We start from the raw sequence: 14,656 nt of genomic DNA, 5'->3' as shown, positions 1-14,656 counted from the left end.
GCCCATTAGACACCTGGCGCGCGAGTTCATGTTGGGTACCCTCGTTCCAATACGTTATAAAAGATTATGCATTCGTCCACCTTGAATATTATTCATGTTCTGGTTAAAAAAGGCCCTAATGATTTATGCTATACAACGTTTGACATGTTTGAACGAACGTAAATATATTTTTTCCCCTCGTTCATGACGAGAAGTCCGGCTGGCTTAGATCATGTGCTAACAAGACGGAGATTTTTGGACATAAATGATGAGCTTTTTTGAACAAAACTACATTCGTTATGGACCTGTGATACCTGGAAGTGACATCTGATGAAGAGAATCAAAGGTAATGGATTATTTACATAGTATTTTCGATTTTAGATCTCCCCAACATGACGTCTAGTCTGTATCGCAACGCGTATTTTTCTGGGCGCAGTGCTCAGATTATTGCAAAGTGTGATTTCCCAGTAAGGTTATTTTTAAATCTGGCAAGTTGATTGCGTTCAAGAGATGTAAATCTATAATTCTTTAAATGACAATATAATATTTTACCAATGTTTTCTAATTTTAATTATTTAATTTGTGGTGCTGACTTGACTGCCGGTTATTGGAGGGAAACGATTTCCTCAACATCAATGCCATAGTAAAACGCTGTTTTTGGATATAAATATGAACTTGATAGAACTAAAAATGCATGCATTGTCTAACATAATGTCCTAGGAGTGTCATCTGATGGAGATTGTAAAAGGTTAGTGCATCATTTTAGCTGGTTTTATGGTTTTGGTGACCCTGTCTTTGAATTGACAAAACATTACACACAACTCTTGTAAATGTACTGTCCTAACATACTCTAAATTTATGCTTTCGCTGTAAAACCTTTTTGAAATCGTAAAACGTGGTTAGATTAAGGAGATGTTTATCTTTCAAAGGGTGTAAAATAGTTGTATGTTTGAAAAATTTGAATTTTGACATTTATTAGGATTCAAATTTGCCGCTCTTGAAATGCACCTGCTGTTGATGGAGTGCACCACGGGGGGGACGCTAGCGTCCCACCTAGCCCATAGAGGTTAAAGCCAAGATAATGGAATTCATTGCCCATGACAATCAACCATTCTCTGTCGTGGGTGATGTTGGCTTTCGCCGACTGGTAGCTAGCCAGTTACTCAACCCAGTTGCCCAACATTATAAGCAGCCAGCTAGCTTCATCTGGCTAGTGAGGCTCGACTGGACTGGGTTATGTGTTGTGAAGCTAGCCACAATAAGGACTAGGCACAATAGTGGAATTTGCGGTTTGCCTTCAAAATAAAACTATGTAATTGACAGTGATGCAAATGAATACAAATTGGCATAATTATATTATTTGTATTAATTTGCATCACTGTCAATGACATACTTTTATTTTGAAGGCTAACCGCAAAGTCCACTATTGTGGCTAATCCTTATTGTGGCTAGCTTCACATAGATGGGTCCGACAACCATTAATAAAATAAGGACTGTCTTATGAATTAGGGTTATTTTAGATGATGACACCTAGCCATATAGTTAGCTAGCTAACTATACCTACTGAAACAGATTATGTCGTGTTATTTGACACGTCAAATAGTGTTATTTGACGTGTTTCTTTTTTGACATACAAAGACCCAAACGGCGTTCCGTAGAAATCCTGGTTGAGAATGAAATGACTGAACAAATGAACAACGAAACAGCACAGCAAGTAAGTGAAAGAAATACGTTTTCATTATGTTTTACTGCTAATGGGGTCATACGTAAATGCCAACAAAATTACTTTTTGGTGAGTGTGGTGTGTGTGTGTGTGTGTGTGTGTGTGTGTGTGTGTGTGTGTGTGTGTGTGTGTGTGTGTAACCTTTATTTAACTAGGCAAGTCAGTTAAGAACAAATTCATATTTACAAGGACGGCCCAGACGACGCTGGGCCAATTGTGCGCCGCCATATGGGACTCCCAATCACGGCTGGATGTGATACAGCCTGGATTCGAACCAGGCACTGTAGTGACGCCTCTTGCACTGAGATGCAGTGCCTTAGACCGCTGCATCCATGTGTGTGTGTTAACTATTTAACTGTACTAGAATGCTTAAAATGCCGCAAAATTTCTTAATATCGGTATCGGGGTTTTTTGCCAAGGAAAATATCGGATATCGGGAACGGACAAAAATTTCATATTGATGCAACCTTATTGCTGACCCATCCGTGTTGGGCACCAGCACGATCGGGCTAGACCATGCACTTGTGGACGGCTCCACCACTCCTAGTTGTACCATTTCTCCCACTTCGGCATGCCTCATCTCTCTCCTAGCTTCGGGGATTCTATACGGCCTTAACCTTTCCGCATGTACCAACAAACAGGTGTGATCCTTATATAGTGGTCCCTGTTGCATACGATCAAACCGGTGTGTTTAGAACGCTTGATTAGAACGCTTATTTAGAATGTCCATTTTCGATTTGAGTCAACAATCAGCATTTGAGCTGGCAACACTTTTTTCCACAAACACAATCCTTACAAAGTTATGTCCAGAATGTGACCAGTTTACTTTTGGATGCAATGTTCAGCCATTCACAGAAGTAGCTACAGCATAACACAATCATCCAAACCGGAAAATGTAGGCTACATTTGTCCTAGCGCTAACTGAGGAAAGATTGACATAACACAAGCGCTAATATGTTTATAACTCTTGGCTGACAGAAACAACAATATGAATTAGCTAACAGCAATTACTATTTATAATTAATCACATCTCGGGTGAGCTCACCACCGGTCAAAATAATTGAGTAAAACACTTTCTAGAAATCGAAAGTAATCCGACAATGTGTAGTTTGTGCGCACCAGAATGTTTTTGTTGTTGTTTTATCAACCAAAGATAATAAGAGGCGACAAGATGAGTTTGGTCTGTTTATAGTATGCATGTTGAAGGGGGTGTGTCGTCTACGATCATCCACTTCCCTTCAAAGTTTACCCGAAAGATGAGTGAACCATTCCTTCACCTCATTATAACATCTTTGGTCTGACAGACGTGACACCCAGAATGCATTGTATAATGTCAACAAACATGGCGCCACAGGTAGCTGGCAAAAAGCTTATCTCATTATAATCAGTACAACCTTCAAAAAAGTATTTCACACACATCATAGGTGTCTATTACAATATATGCAAAACTCGGAATGCATTATTTGTCACCTGTACTTGTGAATAAAACTGTAAATATATTATGCTCCATACATACATACATACATACATACATACCATTTGCGCCTACAGTAGAAACGACAACACGATATACAGAAAATAAGGAACTTACTTTGATAGGAACGCACACGTGTCCAAAGTTATTATTTGTAAATAAAACAACAGGGTAGGCAAAGCGAGTTCCAGCAAGAAAATGTTCAATATCTTGCAAGAAACATCCCTTTTTAAGGACCCTGTCTTTCAAAGATAATTCGTAAAAATCCAAATAACTTCACAGATCTTCATTGTAAAGGGTTTAAACACGGTTTCCCATGCTTGTTCAATGAACCATAAACAATACATGAACATGCACCTGTGGAACGGTCGTTAAGACACTAACAGCTTACAGACGGTAGGCAATTAAGGTCACAGTTATGAAAACTTAGGACACTAAAGAGGCCTTTCTACTGAAGGCACCAAAATAAAGATGCTCAGGGTCCCTGCTCATCTGCAAGAACGTGCCTTAGGCATGCTGCAAGGAGGCATGAGGACTGTACTCTGGAGCGAGATCGATTTGGAGGTGGAGGGTCAGTCATGGTCTGGGGCGGTCTGTAACAGCATCATCGGACTGAGCTTGTTGTCATTGCAGGCAATCTCAATGCTGTGCGTTACAGGGAAGACATCCTCCTCCCTCATGTGGTACCCTTCCTGCAGGCTGAAAATAAATGCAGTTGACAGTGAGAGGAAGTTTATTTTTTGCTGAGTTCATATGCATACTTGATCTGCGCAAACATGAGTGAAGTGCTGTGGGCTCTCCTCAAAGAGAGAAGTTTATCCGGCTCAGTAAAACCCCAAAAATAAATTGTCTGCAATGCTGAATGTGAATCAATGAGGAGGCGGAACACACCTCAATTCAAACTGTTGTTAGAAAATACAACTTGTTAGAAAATAATTTGAAATTGACAAGTTGAAACATAGCCTATAGATAATTAGCCGGCAGCGCGTGGTAACTGTCCTGTTGCGTAATAATCACATTTTGGAACAGTGAGTGCATTCTGACATCATGTGCATAAAACAACTCACGCTGGAGGCGACCGTTAGAGATATTTGGAACTCACATGTGAAAAGGTTAAACATACTTTGGCCCCGGGGTCTGTCCTGATATGGTGCTGGATCAGCCTGTGCAGCCTGGCTCGCCCCATGTGTTTGTTAACCACTGGCCATATAGTGGCCATCCTAAGGACTATGTGATCGAACGAGCGGTAGGGATATGGTTGGTTCTCCCAGGCTTCTTTTGCTGAAATCCAAAATGCCTCTGTATGGTCGCCCGTACAATAATTTGAAGGGGGAGAACCCGGTAGAGGCTTGAGAAACTTTGCGCAGGGCAAACATAAGGTGGAGCAACAGCATGTCCCAATTTTTTCTGTCCTTATCCACTACACGTCTTAACATGCTCTTGATGGTTTTATTCAGCCTCTCGCACAGTCCCTCCATCTGGGGGTGATAAACACTCGTTCTAATCTGCTCTACACTCTACAGTTTACACAGGTCTATCATGAGCCGCGACATAAAGGGAGTGCCTTGATCTATTAGAATAGTCAAGGGTAATCCCACTCGCAAAAACAACATGATCAGCTCCATGGCTATGCCTTTTGTCGCCATGGTGCGTAATGGAATAGCCTTGGGATATTTGGTTGCATAGTCCACTACTTCGAGGATGTATTTGTGTTCTCAGGATGATAGTGGCACCAGCCACACTAGGTCCATAGCAATCCGTTCAAATGGTGTTTCTATAATGGGAAGAGGTATCAGGGGATTGTGAAAATGGGCCTTGGGGACCGTACGTTGACACCTATTGCATGACTTGCAATATTTGGCAACGTCCCTGGTCACCCACAGCCAGTAGAACCAATGTCCGCCTAAGACATGGGAGTGGGCCAAATGCAGCACAGTGTCTTGATATGACCTCGGTACTATCAACTCGCCCTCCCTTCTCCTAAATACCCAATATAATAGGCCGTTCTGAATGGCAAAATATGGGAAACGTAACTCACCCTCATCCTGTAGCCACTTCCCATCAATAACTGCCACTTTGGCCATAAGCCTTAGCACCTCCGGATCTTGCTGTTGGGCCGTGCCAAACTGACCCATACGGAAACTTCCGTAGCCTTCGGACGGGGTGGGGGGGGTGGTCTATGTCGCCGTCATTGGACTCCGTGCCAAACCCCGGCCAGGACTCCTCTGGTGTGGACTCAGCGAAGATCTGTCACAGCCGCTCTCTTTCCTCCTGACTCCTATCCTCACCCGACAGGCTGGCTCCCTCTTCGCCTTGGCTCTCGACTCCGTGGCACGTCTCATCACTGTACGGCTTTTCGAAGACCCGCCGCAGCTGTCATGTAGACTCCTCATCCTGCTTCTCCCTTTCCCCTAGTAGACCGTCTAGTTGCCCAGTGCGGTTTCTTTTCTTTCGCCGGAGTTTATGGCGGGCCACCGGGTTATGTGCCAGGCCCATGTGGCGCTGTGAGCTCCTCTTCTCTTGTCGGCCACACTCCTGCTTCTTCGCATTGGACCACAACCAATCGAAGAGTGGGCAGTCTCGGCCGAGGAGGACAGGAACTGACAAGTTTGGTGAAAGGCCCATCGCCATAGTGACTTTTCCCACGGATGTCGTCATCTTTACTCGGGCCCGGGGGTACCCTTGGACGCTGCAGTCTATGCACGATACCTTCACTTCACCTTCGAGCACTGTCCAATTGTCCTGTATATCCCTTTGGCTGAGGGAGACCATGCTGCCGGAGTCCAGGAATGAAAATGTTTAAATTCCTCCTATTCTCACCGGAACGCGCCGGGCGGGGGCCGTCTCTGCCTGGTAGCAGGGCACTTGAGGCATGTCCCTTGACTGGGAGGGGCCGGGGCTTGGGTTAGGGGACTCGGTGGGCATGGGCTCATCCATTTTCAGGCAGTGCCGTGCGATGTGCCCTAGGGCTTGACATTTAAAACCCTGGATCGTGCGGGGAATAGGTTTGTGTCTTGTTCTCTCCCTCTCTGGTGGCAGCTTCTCTCTCTTCCTCTCCACTCGTAGTAGGGCTTCTCGTGCCGGCTTCCCATGCCTACCGGCCTCTGCAAGGGACTCTGTAGCCCTACAGGTTTCAATAGCCCCGACTAGGGCATCCATTGTTTGGGGGTTGCTCTGGCTTATTGTTCTTAGTAGGCTCGGCCGCAGCTCTCTCAAGCACAGTAGTTCCGCTGCAGACCCCAGTCAGCCTTTCACTAGGTGGACTAACTGGAACGCTTGTTCTCTGGGTGATTCACCATCCCTGTAGATCCATCTGTGGAACCTCTGGGCTCTCTCGCGAGGGTTCAGGTTATACCAAGCCAACACCTCTGCCTTCAACTTGCCGTAGTCCAGCTCAGCTTCTTCGCCCAGGTCGTAGTATGCTGCCTGTCTAGGCCCTGATAGCAGGGGCGAGGTCAGCCCTGCCCACTCCCCTTCAGGCCAACCTTCTCACCTGGCCGTTCATTCAAAGGCCATGAAGTAGGCCTCGATGTCGTCCATGCACATTTGTGGGATCAGGCTGTTCATGCTCGGCGTGGCTCTCCTGGTGACAGGCCTCTCCTGTGCCCGGTCCTGTTGGATTGCGGCCAGTGATTGCACCTGTTGTACGCCGCATGCCGCAAGCTGGGCTAGAATGGCACTTCGCTTTCGTCTCTGCTATGGCGTGCGAGAGGTAGCGGGATCGATGCCCGCATTCTCTACCAATGTGAAAGGCCGTACCCATTCACTAACATGATCCAAGCGAGATAGCACGAAATGAGACGCAGAGATGGGACTTCAACAAAAAGAAGGAAACTGTATTGGGTGTTTTTCTTTGAACTCTCCCTCTACAAAGGCCTGTGTAAGGGCTATCTAAACAAACAAAACATTTAAAAACTACCAGTTGGTACTAAATGCCAAACCAACAGCTTGAGCATAACCTACAACAGGGGATCATAGTGCTGTGGAATTCGCCATGGCCTCCGGCTCATAATCATTCTGCCTCTTTTCAGGTCCTTAAGAGAGCACCAACAACAATTAGTCAATTGCCCTCATGTGAGCTCATCAGTAGTGGCTGTACTGCGACCCACCTCCAGGAGAGGGTGCAGTCGGACCACTTAATCTGGCTGATCCCTCACAATGGGTTAGCTGACAAAGTCACGAAAACGATGTGCACGCTTCACTGGGGCAGAAGTCCTTGGGTTGTTGTGATACTGGATGGCCAGATACATGTAGCTACCAACAATGACAAGACAACTGCCATGTGGGGAATCGTAAGTCACTCATTTCAGCTAGTTCTGTCTTGTTTTGAGGTGTTTTGACTGATTTTATGTCATTGCTAATATGGCTCAAATTCGCTAGCTAGCTAACCAACAACTGTAACAATATATTTGAGAGACAACAAGTACTCATTGTGCTCATTTATGTTTTTAATAAAACATTGGAGACAAATTATAGTTTACATGTAGTCAACAATCTAAGCCAGTGATCACCGACTGGTCGATCTCCAAGGCATTCCTAGTCGATCATCAAACACTTATGTAAAAAAAACTATGATAAAGCCTTACGTTCCTATTTTTTTATTTGTTTCAGCACAGTCAACACTTTGTACAACACATATAAGCTATAAAATGTGCATTCTCCCAACCAGCACTGCAGCTGCAATGAATGCGTATACCAAAGTGTTCTGATAAGCTTGCGTTGTTATTATTAGCAAGGAATATTTAACTTTCTCTGGTCATAGGAGTAATAACATGAATAGGTGCATGAGGCAGAAATAATGCAGTGAGACTTGAGTTTGCCATCAGCTGGACGACTGTGTTCCCTTTTCTCAGTGGAGGGAGGGAGAGCAGAGGGACGTTGAGTCAGGAGAGAGGCAGCCTCACCACTGCTACCTCCCTCCCTTCAGACTGACCACCAGATGCAGGCCATCAGTCCAGTAAAACAAATATATGGTATAGTATATTATATTACGCTCACTTAGCTGTGTATCACAAGTAATACAACAAATTATCTATTACCAGTGTGGTCATATACCTTCATTTTTTAAATATCATTTAAAAATGGTCTGAGAACAACAACATTGACAGGGCAATTCAACTTTCAAGTGATAATATATTTGGCCTATAGCCTACTGCGCAAACCTCATTGCTACAGAATTGTTTTAATTGGTTAATGTTGCATAGGCTTAAGTTTGTCATGTTTAAAAAAAAAATCTGAGCGTTGGATCTCGGCTTGCATTTTGACACAAAGTGATCTTGACTCAGAAAAGGTTGGTGACCACTGATCGAAGCCAACAGGGTCTGTTTTCCCCCCCTAGTTGCACACACTGTAACGAGTGCTCTGAGAGTCAGTAAACAAGTTCAAGGAGTGAGTGTTTTATTAAATAAAATAAACAATGAACACGAAACACAAACAACACACTGACATGAAAATAGAGTCAATAACACCTGAGGAAAGAACCAAGGGGAGTGACAGATATAGGGAAGATAATCAAGATAATCGCCAGATGGAGTCCAGGTGAGTGCAGGTGACAGGTGTGTGGGATAATCAGCAGCCTGATGACCTAGAGGCTGGAGAGGGAGTATATGTGACATGCTTCGGTTTTGTTGCTAAACAATCAACCTGTCTAGAACCCCTTTTTTATCTAAGAGTGTATGCTGTTTTTAAACACATTATTTCTACGTGCTTCTAGCTATCATTTAGTTTGTATGAGCCTTGCTGTTTGCCACTCAGACCTCGGCAACAATGTTTCAAAACATGAATTTGATCTTCTTGCCATAGAGAGCTAACGCCATCCGAAGTCAGCTAGCCATTTTTCTGACCAGGTGAAATCATGCAGCAGCATCCTTAATGGATATAAATGTCAATGGAAAACAGTTCAAACAAATGAAAAGGGAAAATTAGCTGTCATTTCAGAGCTTGATGTGACTTGGTCAGCTTTTGATTTCGAAAATCCCAATTACACTCTGATTGGTTGGTAGGTAGGTAGATCACTGAAAATGATCCAAACGATAGCCCTCGTTATCATTTTCCACTCTTTTTGTAGTTATCGTTGTAGTTTGATCGCTCCTGTTCACTAGAAATAGAAGGAAAAATATATATATTTATCCTTATAGTTATCGTTCTTTAGAGCCAGTCTGTGATTGGTATTTTCTGCTTGTTATTTTCACAAGTTCTGGCTCAGGAACTGAACGGTTCATGAGCCTAGGTTTTACTGGTCCTTGCAGAAAGAGGCCCAACCGACACATTTAATCAGTTTCTGTGTAGGTCACTGTTTACTAGAGGCAGTAAACATCATTCTAGCTTTAAATCAACTGCAGGTCCTCAGATCCAGGTTAATCTTAGAGACTAATTTGCATCATTGGTCAGTCTAAGGTATATTCTGGGAGGGTTGTGCTAGAGATGTGTGCTTACTGGTATGTACAATATAAACAATTTCTCATAGAGCATACTTCCAATAATACTCTGCCAATTGTTTACAATTTTTCCCTTTTTCCCACACAAACAAAGCTCTGTTTCTACAGCTTGTTGTTACATAAAAGAAACATGAACTCTGCCATGACCAGTGACCACCAGCTTATTTTCCTGATTTAGCAATGTGTGGGCGTCGTTAAAGAGCAACAAATCAATACATAGCCTTAATTATTCACAATATCAGGCCCAAGGACATTTCTAGAGGTCGCAGCAGTTCCAACCTTTTACGTAAGGCTGCATTTCTTTCCCAGACAATCAGCTATTAAGTTATTCCCCCAAGTCCTGTTTCTCCGCTAACAGTTATGTAACATAAGACTGCTGGTCACTTATGCCACTTAACTAACATGATGCCTGTGGATGTTTATATACATGATGTGTCATTGTTCATTATACTGTAGCTATCACGGTTAATTCCATGGCTACTGACAGACCCTGGGGCTCTTATCGTGTTTACTTTAAGAAGGGCACATGACATAAACATATTAATTAGAACACACAGCCGGCCAGTGTGTAGTCAGTGGGGTGTGTGTGTGTGTGTGTGTGTGTGTGTGTGTGTGTGTGTGTGTGTGTGTGTGTGTGTGTGTGTGTGTGTGTGTGTGTGTGTGTGTGTGTGTGTGTGTGTGTGTGTGTGTGTGTGTGTGTGTGTGTCCATGGTAGGTTCACAGGAAGGAAGTTCCTAGCTCATAACTCATCCTGACTCATGGGCACCACTGGAGGAACTCTATCAAGCTACTAAAGCAGGATTAATAGTGTAACATCTATACAAACAACCCTATTTGACATTTCACTAGCTGGGCATCTATATAACTCCTCAGATCTATGTACATCTGCACTACTGCTGCACATCTACAACTTTTGAGATGTGCCAATACCTAAGTCCATTTACTATGACATGGGTACTCAAAATTGCTCCAGAACATAGAATACAATTTCACTAAGAGGTTAGTGTTCATATAAACAGAAACTAAATATGCTTTTCTGCATCTATGCTCAGAACTCAAAGATTGTGAGTCTTATTGTCACGCCCTGACCTGAGAGAGCCGTTTTTCTCTGTTTGGTTAGGTCAGGGTGTGATATGGGGTGGGCATTCTATTTCTTTGTTTTGACCGAGTATGGTTTCCAATCAGAGGCAGCTGTCTATCGTTGTCTCTGATTGGGAATCATACTTAGGCAGCCTTTTCCCCACCTGTGTTTGTGGGTAATTATTATTTCTGTGTGTGTTTTGTATGCGGCTCAGTTGCGTCACGGTCTTTTCTTTTCCCCTGTTTATTGTTTTGTTCGGTTTATTCTAATTAAGTATGTGGAATTACAAGCACGCTGCGCCTTGGTTGATCTACGACAGGGAGTTCAAAGATAGCGAACGTGACACTTATTCAGTACATTTAGTTATTGTTTGCTTTTTAAAGTCTACCAACCATGCCAGCAGGCATGCCAGCTAAGATAATTAGACAAGCTAGCTACTCTAACTTGATTGATAACCTGAAATGGCTTCTTGGTATCTAGTTTTGAGGTTGGGAGATTGGAAACCTATCTAGTCTAGCTAAAGCCAACTTCATAAACTTGCTAGGTGGCTAGGTGTATTACAGAGAAAAACAAACAGGATAAATCTGAGGGGTCACATGCCCCTGTGCCCCTATGGGCATGACGCCTCTGATAACCATCACCATTCATCGTGCCACTCGCCATTGACCCACACGCACACACACAAATGCACACATTCACACACACCACCAGCAACACTCACCTTGATCAGTGCTTCCAGCTCAGCAGGCGTGACACATGGGTGCCTCCGCAGGAACAAAGCTTTTTCTAGGGTGATGCTGTCCATCTGGTTGCTCTTGAAGGGCTGCTCCAGGGCCCGGAAGGTCAGGCCGCCCCCCACCAAGAAGGCTACGACCACCACGAAAACCGCCACCACCGTCTTCCACTTCATCACGGAGTGGAGGGCTGAGAGGTCGCCGGTTGTGTCCATGCTGGCCACCACGCTGGTGGAGCGGGAGGAGACGGAGAGCCGGGGTAAGGGGTAGTGGCCATTGTCCCCCTTGGAATTACAGCCCATGGGGTTCTGCATGGCCGCCACACTGGCCTGGACAAGGCTAGACTGGATCATCCCTGATTTGACCTTCTTGGGAGGGGCCAAGTTGGTCTGGACCGCCACTAAACCGAAGTAGAGAGCGTATAAAGTATAAGTTAGCAAACTATTTTCATAATTAACGTCTAAGAATGTAGCTTTTAGGAGCTTAAATGCTGCCATTAACCTTTCCGTCCCTGAATAATACTCAAAAACAGCTACAGTATGGGGCATGGTCCTCTGTAACTTCAGTATCAAAGTCCTAGAAACTAACAGAGACACAGATGGGATAACTGTATCCATCTATCCCAGCAGATTAATGATACAAGTCATTTGTGTGCTACTCCAGCCTGTAGCCCTGGACAGATGCCCCATTCCATATAGCCTGGAGTAGCATTGCCAAGCACTTAAACACCTCAAAAGAGTTGAGCACAGGCTCAAGTTTTTTAAATGAACCTCAGACTCCTTTTATTTCATTTTGCATGATACTTCAAAAACATACAATTCTGAAACACTGTACCTAGGTTTGTTCTCTGTTGTTGCATAACTTTCTTTGTTTGCTGAAATCCATACTTTTTAATAAAACGTTAATCAAATACAACCCCTGACGGTTTACTTGTTGAGATTCATTTGGCACATGTGGATTAGCACTTGTTGCCATTTTAGAGCAACAGCAATGAGGAAACAGTCGGCGGTTGTATTTGATTAACGTTTACCAATGAATGGTGTAAATTTAGAGCTGTCCACCCAACAACAAAAAAATCTTGACCGAGTCTTCCATATATAGACACACTATGTGTGTTTTAATATCAAATCAAATGTATTTATAAAGAGATCAAGATCAACCAGAAGAAAAAAAACTGTTTCCAACCCCCCTCCTCATGGATGGCCTGTCTGCAATGAACTTGAAACACTAGCAAACTTGCAACATTGTATAAAATATTCTTGGCCCTCAGTTTTCTGCACATGTATGCAATTTGTGCACAGGAGAGAGAGCTGGAAATAGGTTTACTTTGAGAAGCTCCACAGGTCATTAGTGCTGGTGAGATAACACCTTCAGAAATACTATCAGACATCCCCAAATGAGAACATTTATAGGCCTACATTTGCGCGCAGGCCAGGTAGCCTAGACCTACTTTATATGCGTAATCAGGTGCACGTCCTTACTCAACATTGACAGGAGTGCTCCAAACAAAAGACAATGAATAAATTAGAAACACTCGTTAATGCAATGAAATAAATAAAAAAACTGTTTCTCACAAGTGTAGCATAGGTTGTGAGCTCTGCAAATAACGTGTCCACTCCAACAATGACAACAGTAAACGACTGTAATTATAATAATAATAATAATAATAATAATATATTGAATGCATTAACTACCGTAACCAAACAAACATTGATGATTAGAAATCATGGGTATTAACGGTAAATGTAGGCTATTACTGGTGATATATGTAGTGGCGAATAGACACTAACAATCAAAGGGCAAACAATTCACACAAGGAAGTTATGAAACAATGAAATGGCATTCTGGAGAGAGATGTGACTTGTGCATCTTAGCCACACTCCCCTTCTTCTTAGACCAATGCCACAGTCTCCTGAATGGATTAGTCTACTGAGACGAGCGCAAATCGGACAGGTGTCTCATGTGAAGTGATTTTTTAAAATATATTTGCCACTGCTCGACTACAAAAACAAATCTTGGTCAACCAACAGCCTATTGACAAAACAATCAACCAGTCAACTAAATGGGGTCAGCTCTAAGCCAAATCCTTGACGAGAACCTACTTCAGAGTGCAAACGACCTTAGAATGGGGAAAAGATTTACGTTCCAACAGGACAATGACCCCAAGCATACAGCCAAAGCAACGCTGCAGTGGCTTTAGAACAAGAATGTGAAAGTCCTTGACTGGCCAGCCAAAGCCCGATTTGAATCCCATTGAAAATCTGTACAAAGACTCCTCGTCTAACTTAACAGAGCTTGAGAAAATCTGCCAGGAAGAATGGGATGAAATCCCCAAATTCAGATGTGCAAAGCTGGTACAGACATACCCAAGACAACTCAAAGCTGTATTTGCCGGCAAAGGTGCTTCTACAAAGTATTGACTCAGGGGTGTGAATACTTATGTAAATTAGATATTTCTGTATGTCATATTTAAAAAAAAAAATGTTTTCACCGATTATTTTTAAATATATTTTTATCCATTTTGGAACACAACAAAATATGGAATGAGTCAAGGGGTATGAATACTTTCTGAAGGCACTGTATGTGATAATTATTATTATACCTTTATTTCAACAAGGAACACAGACTGAGACCACGGTCTCTTTTACAGCTGGGCCCTGCGTATACATGTTTACACATACAGTTTAGGTGCAATGATTAAGAAACTACACAAGACAAACAAAACGATCACAGATAACACAAAAAAATACAGCAGCAGATTATTACATTTACACACAGGTTATTCCCCTAACAGCACAAGAACTTGCATTACCCAAAGCAGTTACAAGCAATACAAAAATAAAAATCCTCCAATAAATGTTTAAAATGGGCAAAGGGGACAAGAGTCTCAAGTTTAAGTTTAGTCTGCAGGCTACTCCATAAGCAAGGAGCGTAACAGGAAAAGGCAGCCATACCCAACTCTGTGGAGATCGCATGGGCCTCAAGTGTAACCTATGCTTGAGATCTGATTTTAGGAATTATAATTCTAATATTGATGAGTGATGATAAATAAGAAGGTAGATTATTCAGAAGTGCTTTATAGACAAACACGAGAGCATGTTGTTCTCGTCTCATGGACAGCGAAGTCCAACCCACATTTTGATATAAAACACAGTGGTGAGTTCTGTAGCTAGCACCCGTAATAAACCTAAGTGCGCAATGATAAGTAGCATCCAGCGATTTAAGTGT

The 14,656-nt window shown here is 43.1% G+C and overlaps 1 pseudogene; it reads right to left on the bottom strand.

Annotated features, from left to right (window-relative positions):
- LOC106611147 (potassium channel subfamily K member 10-like) overlaps positions 1–12,287 on the bottom strand; it is a 41,129-nt pseudogene extending 28,842 nt beyond the window's left edge.
- Between the last annotated feature and the right edge of the window lie 2,369 nt (positions 12,288–14,656).

The sequence above is a fragment of the Salmo salar genome, chromosome 09 (genome assembly GCF_965601325.2).
Source record: "Salmo salar chromosome 09, fSalSal1, whole genome shotgun sequence".
In the NCBI taxonomy this organism is placed as follows: domain Eukaryota; kingdom Metazoa; phylum Chordata; class Actinopteri; order Salmoniformes; family Salmonidae; genus Salmo; species Salmo salar.
This window is presented reverse-complemented; position numbering and strand designations above follow the sequence as displayed.